The following is a 23,679-nucleotide window of genomic DNA, read 5'->3' as shown; positions in this document are numbered from 1 at the left end:
GCGATTTCATTTGAGCCTAAAACTGGTCTACAAACACCTGTGCCAGTCAGTAAGCTATTTTCAGTAGCACCTTGGCTTTATTTAGCATTATCACATGTACACGACATGACAAAAAGGGTGATTTCTCTAATTCCAGATGAAACAGAGGACAGTGGTGCTGTCTGACCACCTGAATCGTTTCCTAGCTAGAGAAAAACGTCAGCTAGCTTCAGCGTCCCTAAAAAGTGGCTTCGAACCGTCTATGCTCGACGACCTTCCACCAGATGTTGCAGAGTGGGTTCAGGTAGCACTGATGCTGGAGCGTAAGGATGGAAGGCCTTATTACCCCCTCTCAATAACAAATATTCATCATGACAAAAAGAAAAATCACACAGCGCACACCCAAAGAAAAATATTTGGAAAAGATATAAATGCTTAAATAATGATGACCTCGTTTCAATGTGTTCACTATTTATTTTGTGTGAAATCGTGGCCTGTTTAAAAGTACACAGGGTTGATAGACTCGCAGGAAGCCGTTTGTTGTGCTTGCTGCCATCTAATGGAAGATAATTTAATCGTTCTGTCTTTCCCTGTACATCGCTGGGATAGATGGATAAACAAAGATATGTTTGTAATTAGTAATTGTTAATTTTCTAACAAACGAAGCAAAAATGGCACCACGACACCCTGGTTTTGAATCACTGCTGTAATGTACATTTAAAAGGAAACAATGTTTTTGATTGACAAGAACACACACAATGTTCCTGTTTTTGTGTGATATACCTTCATAATCTCAAATACATGTATATTTTTGAACTGAAAAGTTAAACATCTACAATGTTAGGTTTATTGACTCGAAATTGTCTTTGATGTATATAAAATTCATCTTGTTGGAGACAATAAATTATTTCCAAAAACATGTAATGTTCATAGGAGACAGAAAATGAAAAAAGTTGACTCCAAATTGTCTTTGATGTTTACGAAATGAGTATGCTAAGTTCATGGAAGACTGAAAACGTCTTGGATGTTTATAACAAAATTGGTTCGTTGGAGACGACAAATGATTTTGTACAGTAACTCTAATTACACTATTGTGTCTTTGATGTTTAAAAAATCAATTAGTGTCCAAAAGACTCAAGTATTTGTATGTTTCAGGCAGGCGAAGTTTGGCCAGCTAAGTTTTGGGTCCTTTGTGGCTCGTGTGTACGCAAACGGTTGAGCGTGGTAGAAAAGAGAGAGCGGCACTGCTAATGGTTCCGTAGTTAATTAGTGTGACCTAGTTCGATTTTACAACCCGTCATTTGGGAGCAAGAGGTGTCTGTCTTCCTTTACCGAGTGTGCGTCCTTGAGAGGTGAGTGGGAACCGCCACTTCTATGTTCATTATGAGTTTTCGTGAAGTTAAGTCCTTCCGCTACCTGTCGAGTTGTGCCGCTTTAGCATTAGCAATGGTTAGCTGAATGTCTGTTTGTCCTTATTTAATGTGCCTTATTTTCCGTACAATGAATAAGCCTATTAACACATTTGGTTAGAAATATCTCTCTTCAGTTAGGAATTCTGTCCTTTGTTTCTCATTGTAGAGACCACAACCACATATAAACAAGTATAAACACAGACGCATACAAGATACCTCAATCACCCCAAATAACACAAAAGTGGAAAGTAAAGCGGACAAAGTAAAAGTGGACAATATTTGATGTTTATTCGAAACTGTTGGAATGAATTTACATTTATTTGATGATGTTGTATAAAGTTGAATTGCACCATCAAACTGGCTCCTTACTCCGCCATCTTGGGCGCTCTGGCCGGCACTGCAACTTGTGTAAGATAGAAATTTGAACTCCCCTATTACAGTCACTATTTACACATATCGACATAAGTATTAGTCTGTGTCTTTAATGTTTCCAACCCAGCAGACTCTGTTAATGTGTTTACAAAAACCCTACATTTAGTTAATTACTTTAAAATTTCTTTGTTTACAAAAAGCACTTTGTTGGTGACACTCAATTGCTTACAAAACATGTATGCTATGTTCATAGAAGATGACAAATAATAATTTAAAAAAATGGACTCAATTCTTTGTTTACAAAATTAGTACGCTAGGTTAATTGAAGACTGAATTATCATTGTTTACAAAATCAAATCAAAGCTTGAAACTGCCATTGTTTGTCTTTTTTAAATCCTTTTTTCCCTTGTTTTGTTTCAAAATTATGTTTAATTGTCTTATGTTCACCGTGTATTGTGTGCAGCACTTTGTTTCAGCTGCGGTTGTTCTTAAAGTGCTCTATAAATAAAATTGAGAGTTGAGCGAGGGAAAACCTATCATGTACGGAATGTTTGGTATGTTGACTCAATTGTCTTTGTTCACAAATCTTCCATGTTTACAAAATTACATACATTAGGCTAATTGGTTGTAAATTGTCTTAATGTTCACAAAGGGTTGACTAAAAATTGACTAAATTAAAAAGTAACATGTTAGGTTTTTGAAAGTGTCTTTGATGTTTACAAAATCACATTTATTGCAGGCAATGTAGAATATAAATTATGTCCATTATTAAAACTCCCCGTCACCTTATCGTGGTGGAGGGGTTTGTGTTTCCCAATGATCCTAGGAGCTAAGTTGTCTGGGGCTTTATGCCCCTGGCACGGTCACCCATGGCCCGTCCTTGAGCTGTCACCTTATCGTGGTGGAGGGGTTTGTGTGTCCCAATGATCGTAGGAGCTTTATACCCCTGGCAGGGTCACCCATGACAAACAGGTCCTAGGTGAGGGACCAGACAAAGCATGGCTCAAAGACCCCTTATGATGATGACAAACGATGGACTTGTTTTTCCCTTGCCCGGACGCGGGTCACCGGGGCCCCCCACTGGAGCCAGGCCTGGTGGTGGGGCTCGAAGGCGAGCGCCTGGTGGCCGGGCCTGCACCCATGGGGCCTGGCCGGGCACAGCCCGAAAGGGTAACTTGGGTCCCCCTTCCCATGGGCTCACCACCTGTGGGAGGGGCCATTTGGGTCTGGTGCAGTGTGAGCTGGGCGGTGGCCGAAGGCGGGGACCTTGGCGATCCGATCCGAGAAGCTGGCTCTAGGGACGTGGAATGTCACCTCTGGCAGGGAAGGAGCCTGAGCTGGTGTGTGAGGTCGAGAAGTTCATTGGGCCGCAGGGACCCAATGTTACCCCCACAGCCCCCCCCCCCCCCTACACCCCCACCCCCTCCACCCCCAGGAGAGCAAGACGCCCCCCCCCCAACCCGCAGGGCCCACAATTCAGCCAGTCCCAGCCCGAGGGCGGGAGAGTGTCCCTTGTTTGTTGGAAAGGAGGGCGGATAGGGGCACCCGACAAGGGAACGATAAGGGGGGGTAACCAAGGAGCAGCCGCGGGCCATGAGAGGTCTGCCCCAACACCAAGCAGTTATCCAGCTCGGCCTCAGGAGCACCGCCATGCAAGTAAGTGAGACCCATCTCCCCCCCTGTTACTATGACTGCCAGGTCCCCGACTGGCGGTCATTGGCCCTACACAGTGTATCGGTGCATTCAAATCTGGAGAGGTCAATGAGCCGAGTGGGTGGGGGCAGGGCTGCCAGGCACTATTGCCTAACAGCCAAACCCCCACGACCCACCGCCCCCCAGAGATAGGTGTATGTAGTGCATTAAAACATGGGGAGTGTGTGTAACGCATTTAAAATCTAGGGGGGGGGGGGGGGGGGCGCACGGACCAGGAAACAGCACAGACATGCTGAAACCCGATCTGACACCCACACCCTCCTGATCCCATACCAGTCCCCTCTTCAAACCAATTTTTTATTCCTTTGCTTTCAACACGACACACTGCCCTTATTTTAGTATTGCAATTTGTTTTGATTATTTTTAACTTTGTTATTGTTTTTGTTTAATTTTCTTTTTTTTTTTTTGATTTAGGTTCAGCACTTTGTTTCAGCTGATGTTGTTTTTAAAGTGCGCTATCCATAGTTGAGTCGAGCTTATTGTCTTTGCTATTTACCAAACAGATGCTATGTTAGTAGAAAAATAAAACGTCTCTGTTTACAAAATCAGTTTGTTGGTGATAATACGTTGTATTTGAGGCAAAAAAAACACAACCTTACATTAGGTCTATATAGACAATATATTTTCTTTAAAAAAAATAATGTACATTGTTTTTTACTTTGAATTGTCTTTGTTTACTAAGAACACGTTTGTCCATTGAAGACTAAATTGTCTTTGACAAAATCATGTACATTGTTATCCTTGACTGTAAATAGTATTTCATCTTTACCAAAATTACAATAGGTTCATAGACTCCATAGTGTCTTTGTCTCACAGTCTGGTTTGGTGCTGCTACAAAAAAGGACGAACTCCGACTGCAACGGACAATCAAAACTGCTGAAAAATTGTCGGTACCCCCCATCCCCCACCCCCACCCCACCCCACCACCCCTACCTACCTACCCTTGAGTACTTGCACGCTGCCAGAACTAAGACAAGACCATGCAAAATCTTCTTGGACCCTCCGCATCCTGGTCACCACCTCTTCCAGCTCCTTCCCTCAGGTAGGCACTACCGAACAATGCAAACTAAAACAAGCAGACATTCCAACAGCTTCTTCCCTCTTGGAATTAACTTCTTTAACAGTTAAATTGCAATTCCATTGTAACATGCCAATTTTTTTGTCTTGGATTTGTTGTCACATTTCTGTCGGGCCAATTATACATTACTCTTGTATTACACTGTAGCAGTCTCGCCATGCTGCACTATTTGCATATCTGTTGTTGACCAATACTGGCCACTCGTGCCTGAGTATCATCTGCAACATTTGCACAATCGACATTGTCCCAGATTATCGCACTACTAGTCACTTTAAACTGCATACATTTCTTGAAATCTCTGCACCCTTTGCACAATGGTCATTGCACCGGACTATTGTTGTATTAGTCATTTCAAACTGCTCTAAGTGCAAGAGGACTTGGCATCTTTTTTCCACAATTGTCAAAAAATTCTACCGGCATTACCACGTTACCGGCAACCTTTTATTGCTCAGTGACCTTTTACTTTTTATTTTATTATATAAATGTCTTTTATATCTCAAAAGTATTCTGTTGTTGTACTAGAGCAGCTCCAACTGCCGGAGATAAATCCTTGTGTTTTTGACATACTTGGCAAATAAAGATGATTCTGATGTTTAATCATCTACATTGTTTTCATTGACTCAAAATTGTCTTTATTGACCACAATCGTTCACATTCACTGACTCCAGTTTGTCTTTGGTGTTTAAAAATGTACACTACAATTTGTCTTTGGTGTTTAAAAATTTACACTGCGTGTGGTGTGAGTGACAGGTAATCAGTCAAGGGTCTGTCGCCAGCATTCAGCAGTAAACCTCAGCCTCTCCCCTTGTGGGCCCCCCAGCTGATAAGGATAATGGATGGATTCTCAACAGTTCCTGTTTGCAGAGCTGCATTAGCACTGTGAGGAAATGGGTTACCCTTTTATGTACAGCAACATTAAGTGAGCTGACTCCTTTTTGCCGACAGGGATGATCATCACTGTCACGCTTGTTTTACAATTGTAGGAATGGGTACTGAACAGACCGTTTTGTGCTCTCTGATGTGGACCGTTGTATCCCCAGACACAAGATCAACACAAGTTCCAAGGAGACCACTTCCACCCCTCTGTCGTACAAATTAAGATAAAAAAATGTCTGTCCACAGGAAATAACATTTTAGCCCAAGCAGAAGCCTGACAAATCAGCACGTTGCACCATGGTTGCCAAAAACAAACAACTTATTGATGACTAAATCTTTTGGTTTTTCTTTTTAAGCATGTCATGTTCAGCTGCCGGGCCTTGTACAATGGTGGATCTGTATGCCTTTTGTGCTGGAACAATTTTGCTGTGCAACAGGGGAGTTTGAAGTACTTTTTTAAAATTATTATTATTATCAGAATCATCTTTTATTTGTCCAAAAAACACTTTTGAGACATAAAGACATTGACCAAAAAAAAAAAACATTCACTGAGCAATAAAGGTTTGCTAGTTATCTGGTAATGCCGGTACATTATTTTTTTTTGACAATTGTACAAAAAAATGCAGAGTCCTCTAGCACTTAGACCAGTTCGAATGACTAATATTGCAATAGTCCGATGCAATGACCATTGTGCAAAGGGCGCCGAGACTTCAAGCGAGTAGTACGATAATATGGTGTTTATTGGAAACGCAGCCGGACAGAAAAGGGTTTTGGGCGACAGACAGAGTGGATAAGGGGCATAGGGGTGCGAACCACAGCAGAATAGTGAGACTGTCTAAATATTTGAGCACAAGTAATATTACAACAGTCAAATCGTGTTCCTATTTGTTGATAGGGTGGGGACATCCTGGGACATGCAATAACTGAACAAGATGAGAGAGGACCGAATGGGACAGGACCAGATGGCGCCTACCCATGTGGTCGCCTCGGTTATGCGCGCTCTAGTATTGTTTTTGTTTTTCGTTCGTCTTTGGAGACATTACACGACTCACTTACACAAGGGGAGACTTGCTAAGCATAAAGGAGGCTACTCCGGACTTTCTTTCACCAACTTGCAAATCCGCTAAATCTTTCCCCTGAGTTACTCACTGGAGCAACGACCGCGGTCTTTGGCGCATGGAGGCGGAGGCGGCACCGCCACAGAGTGAAGCGAGCCTGTATCCAGGTGAAGCTCCGCAAGAGAGGATACAGAGTGGCGTTTCCGTCCATCCACCTCGCGAATCTACGCTACCTACCCAACAAAATGGACGAGCTTCATCTTCTGATAAAGACTTTGGACGTTCCGCCGCCATGTGCTTTACGGAGACTTGGCTTTGTGACGCTGTACCCGATGGCACTGTCATGCTTCGATCTTCACAGGGCAGACGGCGACATGGAATCACCGGGGAAAACAAAAGGCGGCGGGATATGCTTCTATATCAACGAAAAATGGTGTGCGGACGTCACGGAGCTCAGCACACACTGCAGCCCATTTGGAGTCGCTGTTTTTGAACTGTAATCCATTCTACTCGACTCACGAGTTCGCATCATTCATTCTGGCTGGTGCATACATTCCGCCTCGAGCTAACACGAACGCCGCACTGCTAATGCGGCGTAAACAAAACGAAATAATAAAAAAAAAAAAAACGGACTCCTGCCACCATCGGACACTGGCGTGCACAGGGGTCTAAAATGAGAAGATATGATTTGGTACCATTCAGTGATGCCGGTAACACGTGACTCCAAAAATCTGCCATTCTGAGTAACGAGCAAAGTAATGTTTCAGTTACTTCTTCAATCCAACAATAGTTACTGTTGCAGCAGCAATGTGTCTCACCAAATGGTAATTTGTAGCTGGTGAATCAAATGGAGAGTAGTCCATATGTGCAGAAGCATTTAACCGAGACCACCCATTTTTCCAACAAGTAGAAGAAAGCAATTGGGGAAGTGATTGTTTATTACCCAATGCACAGAGACGGTGCACTACCATAAAAGTGCAAAGAAATGCACAATTTCACGTTATTTTGCATGGTAAAGAGTGTATTTGATTGTTGTTACGTTTTTATTTACAGATTTAAGAATACAGTTTTACTGGCGTCTTAAATATTTACAATGAAAAGTGAGAACTCACAACTTTGTCGGTGAGCTCCTTGAACGCACTGGACGGCTGACATCAGAAAGTTTCCTCGCATCAAAATTACTGTGTGTGTGTGTGTGTGTGTGTGTGTGTGTGTGTGTGACTCACGTTTACGTACACGCCCGCACTAAGGCACGCGCGCACAGTTGCTTTCATGGACCACATTTGGCAGTCTACTGAGAATGGTGTGTTTGTTTACGTTTAGGAACTTAATGTATTGTGTTGGCATGTCAAGTCTGGTGTTGCCACAGTTACCTTGAAAAAGTAACTTAGTTACTTTACTCATTACTTGAGCTTAACAGTAACTTAGTTACTTTACTGATTAGTTGATTTCAAAAGTAACTAAGTTGGAAAAAAGTAACTTTTTAGTTACTTTCAGCAGCTGCCGAGTGGCAGGAATATCACTTATGCACAGTACAAAAAGAGCATGAGCTTAACCGTACCCATTACTTGGTACTGTACGCCACACAAGTTACAGAATGATGTCATCAACATGAAAAAAATAACTTAAATATTAGTGAAGTTGAAGCCACATTAACTCATTCACTCCCAATGCCGTGCAAAGACGTCAATGGCGTTTTTTTACCGGGGATGGGTAGGGTAGGGTCTTGTGCAGTTTGTGTGATCATCAAGCCTCTGGATAACAGCAATGAGGAATGGCACCCTGTAGAGGCCAACAATGCCTTGAGGTGAATGTCCCTCCCTTAGAGGAAGAAGGGGGGTGCAAGAGACAATGAGAAGACATAATCTATAGTGCAAACATAAGGGCAGGAAAATAGAAGACAAAACAAATCTAAAAAAAAAAAAAAAAAGCTAGTACTAGAAATGTATTGCGCCAGGGCAAGAAAAATATTCCCCCGACCGACAGGAATGACGCCTTAGATCATGCGGGGGGAATAAAGGATGACGCTCCGAGCCAATCACTTTGTTGCAAATCTATCGCCCAAAATGCCGGCCCATACATCTGGCGGGATGCTCTCGGCCGCTTGCCGGCTGATCTGCCGACCAGGATTTGAATAAATGGGATCCGGAATTGTCAGATGCGTGAACTCCCGTTTGGATAGCCAAGTTTCATCCCGAGCTTCCTCCAATGAAGTCCGACAAAGGCGAAGACTTGGGTAACTCGTTTGCAGCCAGCGTTAGCTACATTTAGCAAGCAAACATGCTCCTTCAATCCTTGTTACATAAAAACATAATTTAGTCCCACTCGTTCACATTACATTGTAACATCTGTTGCAAGTACTGATTAGAATTTTCCATTTACAGCTCGTCCATCTTCCAGGAATTCCAGACCTGCGAGTCGAACGTCTTTTAGGATTGCCATGAAGGTAATTATTTTTTTTTTAAATTTTTTTATTTTTCACCCTTCCACAACACATCAATGAAAAGTATTCTCTAGTAATCGTATGTATTTTTTTTTTTAAACTTACAGGTTATGCATCCAGCAGACGTTCGACTCTCATTCCAGTACGCAGTGCAGACAAAAAAGGTAATTGAAAGCTTTTTTTTTTTCCCTCCGCGTCCTATGACCGCAATTTCAACAATATATTTTTATAGTAATAGTTATATTTCTAAACTGCATGGGTTGTGCTTAGAGCAGAAGTAGTAACTGGTTTCAAGGAGAATGACAACCACAGAAGATCCCATTCACTGCCACAGAAGAATAATATCCAGAATTTTGCTAGAATTTATGCGCAAGGTAATAAAAACCTGGACTATTGAGCAAACGGTAAACGAGGAGAATTTGGAGGAATAAATTGCAAGTGTGGAAACCCCATTTTTTTCATGCATTTTTGTCTAATGTAAATTCTGTACCGTTATACTTGTAAATAAATCATTTTTTTGTCAAAAGTACTTTCTCAGTGTTGTTGGTTTTGGTGTTTACATCGTCATCGGACACAATATTCTGTGGGGCTTGAAAAATCTGTGAAATAGCTCGAAAATGCCTGGCAGTCTAGGGGTTCCCTGCTCAGGAAAAGGCTGGCAGTGAATGAGTTAAATGAGCAACTTAGAGCAGACTTAACATGCCAAATAGCCACCTAAATATAAACTGGGATCTTTTTAGAATCAATTTTAGCCCCCTTTTACACGACTTTGAAAAGTTATGTACAAATGACCCCAACTCTCTCTGTAAAAGACATCCTCATTAGCTGAGTTTTGTGTTAAAATGGATAAACCACTGGAACTATTTTGTTGCGGCTCTGATCGGCGTGTGAAAGGCGCTTTCATACTGTCCGCAGAATTCAAACATTTTTTGTCTGTAATTGTCCGACAATTTTCAATAGTTTTTCGAAATGTGGGTACAATCTTGCAATAGACTGTGAACTGTAGTCCCTGGTTAATTGTCCCTGTCTTCACTCACGCAGCCAAAGTCACTGATCCATTATGTGTAAAACACTCATTGACAAGACCCCACCCTATTGTCGCTCTCTGCTCACCATACCTACCACCACCTGCACTTTGCGTTCCAACAGTTTTATTTACCTCTTCATTCAAAGGTCCTCACTACTTTAAGGCTCTGATGCTACCATTTGGCGGGATCTCTGTTTTGAAAGGGGCTTTCACACTCTTTTACAATTTAGCAATATGCCCCCTTCGTTGAGGTCTATGTAAAAGGCAAAGGCGAGCAAAGTCTTTTATTACATAGTCGCAGGATCTGTGTGAAGGAGGCTCAAGGAGTCTGATAATTACGATGTCATCTCTTCACTGGACAACGTTATCCTATGCCTCCAATAACAACCAAATGAAAACCCATGACAAGTCACGAAAAGGGGCAAAACACTGGTGTAAAGAGCACGCAGAGGGAAGGCAGTAGAACAACGCCGCCGCTAAACTCATTTGCATGTTGCGCAAGGTGATAAAAACCTGGACTATGAGCACATGGTAAACGAGGAGAATTTGGAGGAATAAAGTGCAAGTGTGGGAACCCCATTTTTTCATGCATTTTTGTCTAATGTAAATTCTGTACCGTTATACTTGTAAATAAATTATTTTTTTGTCAAAAGTACTTTCTCAGTGTTGTTGGTTTTGGTGTTTACATCGTCATCGGACACAATATTCTGTGGGGCTTGAAAAATCTGTGAAATAGCTCGAAAATGCCTGGCAGTCTAGGGGTTGCCTGCTCAGGAAAAGGCTGGCAGTGAATGAGTTAAATGAGCAACTTAGAGCAGACTTGACATGCCAAATAGCCACCTAAATATAAACAGGCACACCATTCTCAGTAGACTTCTTTAAAGACTCTTAACTGATCAATAGACAGACAGACAGACACACAGACTGTAGCAACCCTGCTGATTGTGTGGGGGTCCATGAAGGCAACTGCGTGTGTGTGTGTGTGTGTGCGTGCATATTGTGTACAACGAACCTTAGTATTATCCTCTTTAGAGAAACTTGAAGTAGTGACTGTATTTCCAGTTTAAGTATGCCAGTCCCTCGTCAGAGTCGTCAGCGTCCATTGTCTTTGCGCCGGTGGCTGCTTGGGTACACGTGAGTTGACTATGTGCGGAAAAAGTGCAACACGTCACGTGACGTAATTGCCCCAGACGGCTCCGTTTATATGTATTTCGCCTTTTTTTTCAATATTGTAGTTAGTCGTCGTGTGCATTTTAGTTATGGATAGTTAAGGATATAGTGTGTTTCATTAGTCATTACTAAAACAAAGGCTGAAAAGTCTACACTTATGACATGCACCGTGTCTGAATCAAGTGTCTTGGTTATTGACTTGCCACATGTTCCCAAGCACTGTAATTTGTTCATGATAAATATCTGTTGCCTGACCATAAATATTATTATTCAAAAGCATATTAAGCTCTGCTTCTTGTGAACAAAAAAATTATTATTGGCAGATAAACCAAAGTAACTGTAATCTTACTACTCTAACATGAAAAGTAGTCATGGCGATATGAAGCCTCATAAAGGATCGTAACGCTTCGGCCATTGGTTCGAGTAATGGTCCATTTCTTGATGCTTCATGTGCACACGAAACTACCTGCTGACCAAATGTATAATTACAGGCAACTGTATCTTAGGCCACATGATGTGTGACGCATTGCAATATGGTGGTGGTTGTGGCACCTGGAAATAACTGATTGACAAAAAAAAAAATGTGGACGAAATTGTGTCGACATGAAATAAGTATTGTGTGCGTAACTGTTTCCAAAATCATCACAAGTAATCATATACAGGCACATCTTAAAAAAAATTAATATGGTAGAAAACGCAATTGATTTCAGTACTCACACATAAAGTCATTAAACACTCGGGAAAATACTTTTCAGAGGGCAAATTCCTGCCTAAATTCTACATTAAAAATAGATTCCATTGTTTCATCATAGTTTGTTACATTATCTTCTAGTTTCTAGAGATGGTGAATTCGGAATTGTCATTTGCTGTAAGCTATAATCAAAATTATACATGAATAAAAAATCATGAAATATTTCAGTGTGTGTGGTGCATCTCTAGAATGAGTTTCACTTTTTGAATTGAACTACTTAACTAAATTACGCTTTTGACACTATTATAATTTATTGAGCTGTACCAGGATGGCAGCTTTTGTAATAGTTTGTCAACTTTGGAGAATGGCATAAATCCACATTTTCACGAAGCTGCTTGATGGGATCTAAATTGCTGTGTCAAAGTGTCACACATTGTGTCAAATTCTGAACCACTTCCTGAAGTGGTACAGTGGGGCAGCAAAGCTCCCGACGGCACCATTTCCGGCCCCTCCCCCAAATGAAGCAAGCTTCGATACGCGCCTCGCGGACACGCCCGCTTCATTACTCGACACGCCTCGAAGGCTTGGCACAACCCGTAACATCACTAACGCGTAGATTTCTTATGATGTCACCGGACCACATTTCACTGGTCAAGTCTGGACCAAGTTGCTGATTTAATGTGGGTTAAACTACACTAATATTTAAGTTATTGGTTCATGTTGATAACATGATTCAGTAACTTGTGTGGCGTACATTACCAAGTATTGGGTACAGTTAAGGCTCCTTTATACTCGCGCGGACGGCAACCGCGGCTGTCCCGCGCTTAGTTTCCCTTTATAGTCGCGTGTAACCTACTCGTGCAGTTTTGAAAAGGTACTGCAGTTCACCTCCAAGTCAGGGGTGTCGCTACAGCTTGTATTGGCTAGGACGCCACAGGGTGGAGTTTCCTCTGCATTTTTTTGGCCATTTCCGCTCGCCGTTTTTGCTTTCCTTTCAGTAACAAGGAACAAAGCAACCACAATGGTGACCGAGGGACAGTGTCTGCTAGAACAAATGGTCCTAGACGACCAGATGATGCGTTTAATTATGTAATTAATGCTCTGATGCTACCATTGATCTCGTGATCTCTGCTTTGTGATTAAAAATCGATAGAGAAGGCGGCGGCGTAAATGGGATGTAGAACCAAGGGGCACGCAGAGTACGTCATCACAGCATAACTAAACGATCATGACTAAAACGGACAAATCACGAGAGATGATGTCCGGCGTTCGACGCGCAGCAACAATTTTTGCCGTGTGCACGTCAAGCTACGCAAAGGGGCCGCGTGGGCCAATTGGCCAGTCACGTGATGCAATGCGGGCGTTGTCGGCTGCGCGACGGCGGGAGTATAAAGAAGCCTTTAAGCTCATGCTTTTTTTTATACTGTGGATAAGTGACATTACTGCAACTTGGCAGCTGCTGAAAGTAACTAAAGGTACTTTTTTCTAACAGTTACTTTTGAAATCAAATAATCAGTAAAGTAACTCGGGTGCTTTTAAGCTCAAGTAACCAGTACAGTAACTAAGTTACTTTTTCAAGGTAACTGAGGCAACACTGGTCACATTACATTTTATTTTCATTACACATTACATTACATTTCTGCATGACATTCTTTCCCAGGCAAACAGAATCAAGGTTCACCATTTTAATGAAAGGTGACCAACTTAAAGTAATCAATTTGCTTATGTCTGGCAGAGATATTTGCTAGTGTTACTTACTCTTATGACCAGATTTAGCCATTGGTTAATGTTGATAGCTTGTTTATTTTTCCAGTTTTACAGTGTTGTTTTTTTAGCGATTGCTAGAATTTCAAGTATTGGTTGAGCATGTTTATTTGGAAGATCTATACCTTTTAAATCACATAGCAGACAAAGATTAGGAAAAATCAGTTCAAAACTGAGGAAGGTTTCTGTGTAACTAGTGATGGGTATTATAATACTATAACATCATTCATATGACATCATATTTGGCTAGCTAAGTAAGTGTTTGAAGTTGGGTGCGTCAAGTCCTCCTCCTGTTTTACCTTTCTGAAGGCTAGCTAGGCTGAAAGCGGTTGAAATCGAAATAGTCTTTTGTGATTACAAAAACAAGTACGTTAACGTCATTGAAAACTCAAAATTTGCTTCGCTGCTTCCAAAATCATGTACCTTAGCTTCAGTGAAGATGTAATTGTGTTCATGTTTGGATCATTGCAGACTAAATGGTCTTTGATGATGATAAAAAATTGTACATTTGGTTCATTGAAGACTGCTGGATTTGTGACTAAATTGTCAGTTTACAAAAACAGTATATTAGCTTCAATGAAGACTGTTAACTATAGATAAAACATGACCATTAGCTCAACTGCACAAATCTTTCATTGACATTAACAAAAAGATGCATTAGCTTCATTAGTCTCAAAATGTTCTTTGCTGTTTAGGAAACGGTACATTAGTTGTATGAAATGGTCTTTGCTGTTCACAAAAACACATGTTCACTTCATCAAAGGCTTTCAATTTCCTTCAGCCACGAACGTTAGCTTAATTGAAGACTAAATTCTTTGATTACAAAGACACATACACTAGGTTCGTTGAAGACTAAATGTTCTTGGTTGTTTAGGAAAACAAACATTTGCTGTATTGCAAAATACAAATTATTCCCATCATTCACAAAAGCATACATTGGCTTATTAAAGACTAAATTGTGTTGACTGATTAGAGAAACACACATGCTAGCTTGATAATTTTCTTTGCCATTTACAGAACAGGTACACAAGGTTCATGGAAGACTGGAGGTTCTTCATTCACCCCAAAAAAAAAACCCTCACATTAGCTTCATTGAAGAATAAGGCTACGTTAACACTGCAGGGCATGATGCCTTATTCGGATTTTTGTTAAAGCCGATCTTTTTACGTAGTCGTTCAAATTACACAAACAAAGACCACTTCTAAGGTTGATGAAATGTGTCTGTGATGTCACGCATGAACACAAAACACGATGTCACGTTGCGCATGCACACAAACACGTGGCGTCGCGTTTATGGAAATAAATATGGCCTCTTGTGTAGATCTCATCATGACGCAGTTGTGGCAATTTCAAGGATTTTGTTCAACCAGAGCCAACATTTTCTTATTTATAAGTTATAAAGGATCTTTTCGGCAAAAACAGTTTTTTTTGCTCCTTCGTCCAGTGTTGCTTTTTCCGGACTCTGTTTTGTTGAGCAATTGTGTCATCTGTCGCCTTTCGATGACGGATAGGTCGGATGAGCACGACGCACTCGCATCGGCTTCATATCCACAGATGCATGTCATATTGGGCAGGAAAAAAATCGGAATTGACTTGCAGTGTGAACATAGCCCAATTGTGTGTGTGTGTTTTTTTTAATCTTTTACGAAAATACAGGTTAGCTTCAAAGATGACTGTAAAAAAATTTAAAAACACATACTGTAAGTTAGCTTTATTGAAGACTAAATTGTCTTGGATGATTACAAAAACCTGTTAGGGTCACGAAAGGCTAACTTGTATATTGGTGTTAGTCAGTATTGTTAGTTTTACCAAACTGTGTGCGGTCTTGGAGTCAAGTGCACATCACTGTAGTTTTTCGTTATACACTAGGTGAAACTTTCCATACGTAGATGCAAATAACTGAGCATTATTGGCCATCGAAAGTTCAGTTTCATGCAGACATTTTGGGGGCTTTATCTCTGTTCCTATTTATCCTTGAAACCGGATGAAAGCTGTCAGGGGCAAGGGTTATAAGAGTGTGTCGGTATCTGAATCCAGCTTGGTGGACTACAACAGGCGGCCTTGTGAAATTCTGTCCCAGCGATGACAGAGATCCCCGTGATCTTAACAGTGTTTTTCTGTATTTGTTATCAATCCACATATGACTGAGGCTCTTGTCTTTCGACGCACATGTGACCCAGTACAAATGTCAACACTCTGCTAACGGCACTTTTTCTTGGTTTTTTTTTTTTTTTTTTTTTTTGGGTCACCACGGGGTGTATATGGGCAACGTATGTAAAATATTTGTGCTCAAACACACCCATTTAGACACAGTGAGCCCCAGTGTCTCATCTATGTATTTTATTTTATTTTTTGCTGCAAGTCAAAGCAAGTTTTTACTGTGGATTTCAGTGGAAAGTAAAACCAGCATCTTAATTAGAATGCTATTGATTTTGAGAAGACTTGTCATCAGCTGTAAATTTATGGTTAGTGTTCCATTTAAAAGACTAACATAAAAAGCTGCTGTTGTTTCTTGATTAGGATTAATAGGAATCAGTATGTACCGTATATCCCCTTTTCACAATGCCTCAAACCACCCATATTTTAATGTTCAACTGGGAATGAAGGGGCAATTTTCCGCCATGTAAGAAGGCAACAGAGCTGTAACAGAAGCGGGACGACACCCGGGTCAATGGGTATTCAAGGTGGGTGTGAAGTTTAACACCCGACTCTCACATCTCCCTCACTGTTGTCAAAAGCAATTGTTGCTGTCAGACGCATTTAATAAAATCTATTAGGAAAAGCTACTGTTCTTTCTTGACTGGGATCTTTTAGAATCAATTTTAGCCCCCTTTTACACGACTTCGAAAAGTTATGTACAAATGACCCCAACTCTCTCTCTAAAAGACATCCTCATTAGCTGAGTTTTGTGTTAAAGTGGATAAACCACTGGAACTATTTTGTTGCGGCTCTGATGCTGCAATTTTGCTGAATCGGCGTGTGAAAGGCGCTTTCATACTGTCCGCATAATTCAAACATTTTTTGTCTGTAATTGTCCGACAATTTTCAATAGTTTTTCGAAATGTGGGTACAATCTTGCAATAGACTGTGAACTGTAGTCCCTGGTTAATTGTCCCTGTCTTCACTCACGCAGTCTTTTATTACATAGTCGCAGGATCTGTGTGAAGGAGGCTCAAGGAGTCAACTCTCATGCTGTGTCTTTACCCTGGCTGCCTTTTACTGACATTTAAGCAAAGTATCTGATAATTACGTTGTCATCTCTTCACTGGACAAGGTTATGCTGTGCCTCCAATAACAACCAAATGAAACCCATGACAAGTCACAAAAAGGGGCAAAACACTGGTGTAAAGAGCACGCAGAGGGAAGGCGGTAGAACAACGGCGCCGCTAAACTCATTTGCATGTTGCACATTCATGACAAACACAAAACCAATTGTGTTCCCCACTCCAGTCATCCGGCACACATGCTTATGCTGCACAAACCAGTCAAAACCTTTATTGGGGGTCCAGGCAAGATTTTAAGTAACATTTTGACATTCTTAAGTAACATCTAAGTCTAAAAAGAAGTTAACCATCACTTAATAAAACTAAAATAAGACTAATTTACTCACTCTTTGATGATGATGTCCATAGAGGGAAACCCTGCATATTTGTGGTTTGGCAATTATTGCACATTTTCACTATTCGGGGCAGGGTGTGGTCCCTTTCACTGTACTACAAATCATTTTGGCCATTTCCATTTGACTTGCCGTAAAAACACAAAAAACTCTAGTAATGAAGTCACTTTGCACTTAGTAACATGGAATTTGGGAGGCATCATCAGTAAACCCACCAAGAAGAGACAGAAAAGGGTTAGGGTTTTTCGTTTCGTTCATTTTCGTTTCAAGCAGCCAGTTCCATGACTTGCTATAAAACACTTAACTCTACTGACTCAACTCCACAAGGTTGGCCCTCGACAAAATATTTCACTTATCAACTTGAAATGATTTGTAGTTAGACATTTCTGTCATGACTCATGAGTACAAAGTCTGAGAACCCATTGAAAATGCAATGAAAGCCTGGCATTTTGGTTAGAAGCCATTTCTGTGACATTTCAAGGGGTCCTTCGAAGGTGAACTCATCTTAGAGATTTCATCCGATTGCTACCAAATTTTAGCTGCTCATACGAGACAGATTGGCGACACTAAATTACGAGGAATTTGAATCATTCCGTATTGGTGGAGCATGCCATGAAGTTTGATGACTCACCATTGGTTAAGTCATGCATCCAAGAATTTTGGGAAAATTCAGCCCCCAAAGACAGATTCACTTAGCAACATGAAATTTTGTAAACATGTCTGCTGTATCGTTAGTATACCCACAAAAAAAAAAAGATGCCCAAAAAGACAAAAGTCAGGAAGCCAACTCCTCCTTGAGATTTTGCCCCATTGCTAACAAATCTGAACCACGTATAGATAGCTGACGCTAACTTGGGAGGAGTTTGACTTTTCGCCATTAAGTCTGGTCGCAGCATTTCCCGAAATTTCATATATTCAACTCTAGTAAATGACCTGCACAAGGTAAGTCTTTTGCATTGGGCTCGTTCTTCGCCGCTTGCAGCTTCAATTAATTTAATTACTATGCTCCAGTTTGGCACATCCTGCTCTTTAAAAGTCATATTGTGTGTCAGCAGCTGTTTAGTTCCTTGCACCACATGCTTTCAGCAGCATACCTAACAATGTATCAGAATTGATGTGATTCACTGGCACAAAACCACAGTTTGACAATAATTTGCTTCAAGTTTTATGACTGGGAGCATTAAACAAAACATTCTTTTCATTTTGGTGATGTGTACAATGAGGCTTTTCTAACTTGGACATGTCTTATTTTTCTCAGTAATAGGGAAAACTGGCCTTCTGTTTGTGCACAACTTTTACAGATTACACATTCTCTGTCACATGTCGCCTGCTATTTTTGAACACTACTCACTCACAATGGTCACATCACAGTGGATTGTGTGTAATGTTCTGTGCTTCTGCCTGCTGGCGACATTTTCCCCTGTGTCCGGTCTCATCGTGTTCATTGGTGGGGGCAGTCTCCTAGCCACACACCTGTTTGCAATCAACCTTGATTGGTATTTCGGTGCAGCTCCAGTGGAAGGAAGGTGCCGGAGTAGGAGTGTAACGATTCGATTCACATCACAATTCATGGTTGCCGATGCAATTCAAGGATGATATTGGTGGAGCAAGTGTAGTATCACAATACATGTTCATAATTGACTTCAACGAAAATAAAATAGTTTCAGACGCACTTGCATAAAGACTAGTCGTCTGGTCCTGATTAGTGTTATAACTCTTATCTCATTTGTTATCAAAGTGAATAAGTAATGACTTAGATTACAGTTAAGTGATATTGCAGCTTTTAAGTACCAAAATGACCTTTTCTGTCTGAATTACTCTTGCTTCCTACCACAATCTGTTTAGGCAGCAACCTAATTGGGGCTAAAACAGCTGGGTGTGGTGAATGTCAAGAAATCCCTTGACCCAAATTTTTTTTCCAAGAAAGCCCTTCATGCAACAGCAAAAAAGTGGCAAAATTCGAAGGGATCAATTAATAATTTTGTATTTCAGTGGGCGCTGACCTACGTTTTTTACTTTTCACCAAAATTATGTTAGTCATGCTTACAAGACTATATCACAGCAAAAAACAAAACGAGATATTTGCTTTTGTTTCAAACTACAACCTTCTTAGGCAGCTATCCAGGCTCTTTGCCTTCAATGTCATGAAATCCATTGAGACTAATTATATGCTGATTCCAAGATCTCATTGGTAAATCATCCATCCATCCATCCATTTTCTGAGCCGCTTTTCCTCACTAGGGTCGCGGGCGTGCTGGAGCCTATCCCAGCTATCATCGGGCAGGAGGCGGGGTACACCCTGAACTGGTTGCTAGCCAATCGCAGGGCACATACAAACTAACAACCATTCGCACGCACAGTCACACCTACGGGCAATTTAGAGTCTTCAATTAATGCATGTTTTTGGGATGTGGGAGGAAACCGGAGTGCCCGGAGAAAACCCACTGATCAATTAGACAATTTATATACATCTGTGCTGAATGGCTGCAGACCCCAGAAAGTCAGAGCTTGTCATCAGTGGGACGGGTAGAGAGGGTGTAAACCTTCAAACTCCTCGGTACCCACATCAGCGATGACCTTACATGGACCCACAATGCACAACAAATCATCAGGAGTGTTGTATCCAGAATGAAACTAAAAAACAGCTTCTACTCACACGCCATTAGACTCCTGAACAAATGCCATCACAATCTGTGAACCACACTGTGCAATATTTCTTTTGCTCACTTGAATGTTTACACTGTGCAATACCTCTGCAACCTGCAATAGTTGAATGCCTGCATCCTTGCAAATTACATGCCTATTTTATTGATCTGTCATTATTAACATTTTTCTTTTATCTTTTATATTCTTTGTATAAGTGGAGGAAGACTACAACATAACCTCGTTACAGTTGTTGTATAATTTCAAAGATAATGGACGTTTTTGTTGTTTGACGCCACCGGTTTAGCAAATTCACGAGGCTGGTTGCTCATGAATTTCATTGACAAATGTCTTTCAAGACGATGACTTGTGGGATAACCTAGCTGATATAGATAATAAATCAATTGAATTATACAAGTGACAAAATTCTAACAGATCAAATAAATTATCCATGATGAATAACCAAAATAACTTTAAAATTGTGCTGGTAATATTTTTGTTTTCTGAAGTGTTACACACATTTTTTTTTAAGTAATTATGGTTACAAATGACTTTTTCCCAAAAATAGTTGAATTAGTTAGTAATTATAACTTCATAAATGTTAAATCCTTACTTTTTCAAAAACACTTCAAATATGAGGTTTCACAGATCATGAAGTAGAACACTGTAGACTGGTACTTTATATAATCTAGTATTTATTGGACTTTAAACCCTGCTATTGGTTGGCGACCAGTTCAGGGTGTACCCTGCCTGTCAGGGGTGTGTGTTCCGGTTTTTGTCTTCCCCGTTTTCCACACACCTGCTCCTGAGAGCATCGTGTCTCATTCTTTCTCGTCGCCAGTTCGTTGTACCTTGTCGTCGTGTTCCAGCATTCCTTGTTTCCACGTCAAAGACTCAGTAAGACTAGACCCTGTTCCGATTATCGACCTCGCCTTTTTGCCTCATGTTTTTGGATACTGTTGCCTTTTTTTGGATTGCCTGCCTGTGTACCGACCTGTGCCCGTATATTAAACCTCTCTTTTTTTGAAACTATCCATTTGTTTTGGAGTCGTGCATTTTTGGGTCCTATCCTCGGTTCCGTTCATGACACTGCCTCTCGCCCAAAAATAGCTGCTTTAGGCTCCAGCACGCCTGTCACCCTAGTGATAAGCGGTTCAGAAAATGGATGGTTGGATGGACTTTAAACCGGCGGCACGGTGATCGACTGGTTAGCACATCTGCCTCACATCTGGTTCAAATCCGGCCTCGCCTGTGTGGAGTTTGCATGTTTTCCCCGTGCCTGCGTGGGGACCCCTTCAAAATCCTAACACCAATTAAATATACTACCATGTCTTCCCCAATAATACTGGTACTCCGGTTTCCTCCCACATTCCAAAAAGCATGCACGGTAGGTTAATGGAAGACTAAATTGCCCGTAGGTGTGCATGTGAGTGCAAATGGTTGGTTGTTTATATGTGCCCTGCGATTAATCGGCTGGAGACCAGGGTGTACCCCGCCTCCTGCCCGCAGTTAGTTGGGATAGGATCCAATATACCTGTGACACTAGTGAGGATAAGTGGTGTAGAAAATGGATGGATGGACTTTAAACCACAATTACAGTAGGCCCTAATTGAAGTACTTTCTTCACTACTAAAAGTTTCAACGTGAAGTGCTTTTACCTCAATGTAATGCCAAATTTAACAACCTGTCACACAGCTTCTAGAAAATTGGTACATACTGTACTTTCACATATTTTCAACAAAATATTCTCCCCAACAAGGTTGTGAATGTTCTCATTCATCCAGGTAATTGAATTGAAACTGATGCAACGTTACTGCTCGATCACAGCCTCTAAGACAGATCCACACATTTTAACCCTGAACAAATATTTCACTTGCTCGAAGTTTGTCTTAACACCACATATTTTTTGATTAATGGGAACATTTTATAGAAAAAAATATGGCTGTGCTATGGGATCCCCGGTATGCTTGATCGTAGCAAGCTTGTACTGTACATGGAGGACATGGAAAGGAGGGCTCTGAACTCTATGGGAACAACTCCCAAGTTTTTGGTGCAGATATATGGATGAAACATGGGTTAAAATCCAAAGCCAATAAGTGCAAGCTTTCACTGAATTTCACCAAATTGGGCATAATCAAAACCTGTGGTTACCCCAGCTGTTCATTTACATCTCATTCCAGAAAGGACAAGCGCAAGGTCTACAAGAGTAACAGACTCAACAATATTGTCATTCTGTATGTATCAGGTCTGTCTGAGAAACCGAAGGATTTTTAACCAACACAACATTCCAGTACACTTCAAACCTGGTAACACCCTGAGTCAAAGGCTGGTACACCCCAAAGACTGAACACTAAATCCACAAAAAAGCAACCTGGTGTATGCACAGATGCATATATGGGGGAAACCAAGCAATCACTGAGCAGACACATGGCACAACACAGAGGGGCAAACTCCCCAGGTCAAGACTCTGGTGTCTACTTGCACTCCCAAGAGAAACAGAACTCTTGAGGACAAAAATGTGTATATTCTATAGACAAGGAAGACATGATTTTAAAGCGGAGTAAGAGGCCAAAAGAGATTTACGACATCACCTATCTTCCACTTACAATTCCAAAGTGACTCAATAATTCTGCCTCCAACATTAACAAACAAAAACACAGCCTCTTTTGTTCTTGAGGCAGCTCCATCACCTTTTTACAAGTGATGAAGCCTGCTCAGATGAGAGGCGAAACGTCTTCTAAGACAATCAGTCCACTTGTCATCGATTCAGTGCCCTCAAAATTCTCCATAACAATTAAATTATTGGCTACGGTACTGTAGACCAATTTGAATCCATCTCCTCCGTGCCATGTCTCCTGTACAGCACAGAATGCGTTCGGCTTGCTAAATTTAAATTAGTGTTCGATTGCTAGCAGTGTGACTCTAAAGTGCCTCCTGTTTGCAGGTTTTCTCCCAGTCATAACCAACAATGTCGACGAAACGTGCTGCACCGACAAGGGCACCTGCAGTCGCACCCAAAAGGCAAAGGAAGGTGCTAACTATCGAAGGTGGCATGTCTGTTTATAAGAATCTTCTCGCCCAGAAGAAAAAAGAGCGGCAACAACCATCTATAACTATGTTCTTCTCGAGGAAAAAAAGACAGTGGAAAAGGACGCGAGAGCGGAGCGGCGTCAGGACGAAGAGGGATGGTCAGAGGAAGCGTGAAATACGCGCGGGTCACAATTAATAATTTCTTACGTTTCCAACCTCATACGCTGTTCATTAAAATTTAATTTATTTCTAAAAATTGTCATTTTGTCAAATGTTTATATTTTTATTTCTTAAATGTTTGGGCCTTAAAACAGGTTTTGTTTTACCTTTGTTTCGTTATGGAATAATAACAATTTAGTACTTGTTTTTCTTACAAAGGTTTGAACTTTGAGCGTGTTTAAACGAGAGAAATGTGAGAAAATGTTAATGGTGAGGTTTACAGCCTTAAAACATAAAATAATTGTAAAAATTAAAGTTTCGTACTTCGCTGATTTCACCAATCGCGGCTTATTCCTGGAATGTAACCCCTGCGATAAACAAGGGAACACTGTACTGTATTAGATTGTAGTCCTTGTTTGTAAAATGGTCACTGAAACTTTTTAAATACTATGGGTTCCCAGTCATCGAGGTTAAGGTAATCCGCAGAACATGCAGATTTTTATATCCTAGTTTGAGTCGTGGTTCCTGAGCATGTGCGACGTAGGGGTGCACAGGGCGGCATTCAAGTCAGGACCGGCACGGCTACTTTTGATATACCATCCTTCCTCCAATATGCTAAAACACGCAACATTTGTGGGAAATTCATGA

The 23,679-nt window shown here is 41.0% G+C and overlaps 1 long non-coding RNA gene across 2 annotated transcripts; it reads left to right on the top strand.

The window, feature by feature from the left end:
• Window positions 1-253: 253 nt before the first annotated feature.
• Window positions 254-23,121, top strand: LOC133478169 (uncharacterized). Of its 2 annotated transcripts, none has more exons than XR_009788608.1 (4): window positions 254-1,331; window positions 8,873-8,934; window positions 9,039-9,095; window positions 22,787-23,121. It is a non-coding gene; the product is annotated as an uncharacterized LOC133478169 (long non-coding RNA). The 2 variants fall into 2 exon arrangements; XR_009788607.1 differs by having other exon boundaries at window positions 254-1,653.
• Window positions 23,122-23,679: the final 558 nt, after the last annotated feature.

Source organism: Phyllopteryx taeniolatus, chromosome 5 (genome assembly GCF_024500385.1).
Source record: "Phyllopteryx taeniolatus isolate TA_2022b chromosome 5, UOR_Ptae_1.2, whole genome shotgun sequence".
Taxonomy (NCBI): Eukaryota; Metazoa; Chordata; class Actinopteri; order Syngnathiformes; family Syngnathidae; genus Phyllopteryx; species Phyllopteryx taeniolatus.
Note: the sequence above shows the minus strand (reverse complement) of the source record. Positions and strands in the feature narration are given on the sequence as shown.